The sequence below is a fragment of the Notolepis coatsorum genome (genome assembly GCF_963971535.1).
Source record: "Notolepis coatsorum genome assembly, chromosome: 6".
In the NCBI taxonomy this organism is placed as follows: domain Eukaryota; kingdom Metazoa; phylum Chordata; class Actinopteri; order Aulopiformes; family Paralepididae; genus Notolepis; species Notolepis coatsorum.
The window spans coordinates 62968640-62971985 of NC_140170.1; positions in this window are offsets into that span (position 1 = coordinate 62968640).

Here is a 3346-nt window from a genome sequence, read left to right on the forward strand (position 1 = left end):
ACATATTCCAAAACTATGAACTATAAAAATGCCCTGTTGAGAATTGAGTACCGCATACAAAGAACAATATAAGTTAGTTTTATCTAAGGCTGGTAAGTTAGCGTGTTGTGTTCACTCATAGTTAAAGACAGCAAAGGTTGAGTACTGTATTATCTAAAGATGGTAAGTTAGAGTGTTGTGTTCACTCATAGTTAGAGACAGTAGAGGTTGAGTACTTTATTATCTAAAGATGGTAAGTTAGAGTGTTGCGTTCACACATAGTTAAAGACAGTAGAGGTTGAGTACTTTATTATCTAAAGATGGTGAGTTAGAGTGTTGCGTTCACTCGTACAGTAGTTAAAGACAGTAGAGGTTGAGTACTTTATTATCTAAAGATGGTGAGTTAGAGTGTTGTGTTCATTCATAGTTAAAGACAGTAGAGGTTGAGTACTTTATTGAGTTAGAGTGTTGCGTTCACTCATAGTTAGAGACAGTAGAGGTTGAGTACTGTATTATCTAAAGATGGTGAGTTATAGAGTGTTGCGTTCACTCGTAGTTAAAGACGGTAGAGGTTGAGTACTTTTTTATCTAAAGATGGTAAGTTAGAGTGTTGCGTTCACTCGTAGTTAAAGACAGTAGCGATTGAGAACTTTATTATCTAAAGATGGTGAGTTAGAGTGGTGCGTTCACTCGTATTTAAAGACAGTAGAGGTTGAGAACTTTATTATCTAAAGATGGTGAGTTAGAGTGTTGCGTTCACTTGTTAAAGACAGCTGAGATTGAGTCGTTTCTTGTGATATATCACATTCAGACTCCAAGTGATTTAGATTAACTTCACAACTGCAAATACATGGGCTGTCCAAGAAATGTCAAATGGACTTATATGGTTCTTCAATGCAAGGGTTGAATTGTGCTAGGAAAGCGCTTTTTTTGTTCATGGCATTCTGAGCGGCTCTAAATGATATACCACTCACAGTGTAGTAGAACGGACCATATTGGCATAGCATGGTGAACCCGCACATCTCAGGTGTGTGTGAGATTTCACATCCGTCCTCCATTCCCACTTACTGATCACTGCTCCGTGTCTGTGGATGTTCTCACTTCAACTCTGTATACAAGCTCCGTAACATCCCACGTGTATAATCTTGTTTCCAATGGAAGGCGGTCAAATCGTCCAACTTATCAACATTAGGGGGGACGTATACTTTAACCCTTTCGCTACCACACTACAGAAGGTTAACCCTTTAACTACCACACTACAGACGGTTAACGGTGTGCTAGTGAAAGGGTTAAGGACAGTAGAGGTTGAGTAGTTTCTTGTGATGTATCACATTCACACTCCAAGTGATTTGGATTTGACATTACAACTGCAAATACATGAGTTGTCCAAAAAAAACATTAAAGTTTTTCCGTGCAAGGGTTCAAATATGCCGGACGGCTACACCCTATCATCTTTAGCACATGTTATGTTCAGCACGAAGCAAGAACCATGTATCTACCCTAGAGAGACGTGCTTTGTATGCACTATGCATTTAACAGACACGGGCAACTAAATCAATTCATTAAAGGTGTAAGTGGTATTTTCTTGTTAAAATAACTGTTAAATAGCTCTACATTCCGACAGCCATCACTGATAGAGTGTTTGTTTGGTCAGTAACATGGGTCTCCCAGTCCCTCCGCTCTGCAGTGAACAGAAAATAAATGTTGTGGTATCCCGTTCCCACTTTATCCAATCAGGAGAGAGAACCCTTTTTACTTATTTAAAAAAAATCTCGCTAAGCCACATTTGCTTACCGATTATCTTACTTTTATTTCTCACTTTTGCAGTGTGGAGTTCTCTCTCCTGATTTGATAAAGTGGGAAGGGATACCAGAAAATGTATTTTCTGTTTACTGCAGCGCAGGAGGGACTGAGAGACCCATGTTACTGACTAAACACTCTATCAGTGATGGCTGTAGAGCTATTATTTTAACATGTAGACCACGTATTTAAACAAAAAATACCACTTACAACAAAGTGTGTTCAAATTAATTAATTAATTACGCAACTTGTGTGCATTCAAGTTGTCTGTGATGAAGCAATGGTGGGCATGTTAACTTCCTGCGTGCCGTTGAGAATGTGCCACAGACCAATGGAGCAGAAGTGGAATTCCACGTCTGCAATTACTGAACAACAGGGTGCAGGAGAAGTATTTGGGGGGAAGGAGGAAGGAGCAGGGGAGGTGAAAGTCAGGAGAGGGTGAAAAGTTAGGAAACCTTGGATATATTTAGTGTTGGAAAGATTTCATCTTAACATGTGAGAATGTACTTTTACTTGAGGTACTTGTACTTGTACTTGCGTAAGTAATAACGTGCCTTTTAAGACCACTACATTTTATCTGAGGCCTGCCGACATGTTACCTTGAAGAAAAAGTTTTTTCACCCCCCCCCCCCCCCCCCCCCAAATTTGAAATTAGTTGGTGGAACATTCACAGTTCAGTCAAATCCAAGAGGAAGTAATCATAGCCGTTATAACTGGAGCACCAACCATTTTAGCATAATCTTTACATGTTTGAATCAAAGCTTGAAAGCTCCCAAGCATTGAAATACAAGAATATCATCATATGTTACAGAATGTGGAATTTTACATTTAAATACATTCCCCATCAGATAGGCCTTTATGTATTCTATATCTTTTTACTTTTGCTTAAAGCTACAATGTGCAAGATTTCTTTGTTTGAACAAAACATTTATTAACCTGGACACACTGACTCACAGTCTACTGTGAGCGCGTTTTATTGACCAGAGTGTAGAGATATTCCATAAAGAAATTCCACAGCAAGCCTCTCAGCCAATCAGAGAAGCTCAAAGGGATTCTAAATGGTCCTCACTTTGTCTGGTCGGCAAAAATGAATTACGTTCTTATTGAACGGAGTCGACATGGTCCTCAATCCAAATGATCAAAAATCATACATGTACTGTAGCATTTAAGCACAACTTTGTTGAGAGTACAATTAAATTAGGGCGTTTAAAGGTATAATCTGTAATGCCATCAAAAAGAGACCTCTAGCCAAAAGACCCCCGCTTGTATTGCGGTTTGTTTACTTTTTTTTAGTTTTGTGAGTTGGAGTTTAGTAACATATTATACTTATTATTTCTTCAGACCTCTCTAGGCAGAGCCTGATGTGTAGCCAGCAGTAGCAACCCCTCCCCCTAAATCCAACCAAGGCATCAGACAGAAACAAAAACTGTAAACAAAGCTTAGTAGCATGTAGCCATCTTTTGCCTAGAGGTCTTCGTTTGATGACATTACATATTCTACCTTTAAGTTCCACTATATTATCACTGATTCAGTCACGTCACGACAAAGGTTTTTTTTTTCTCTGTTT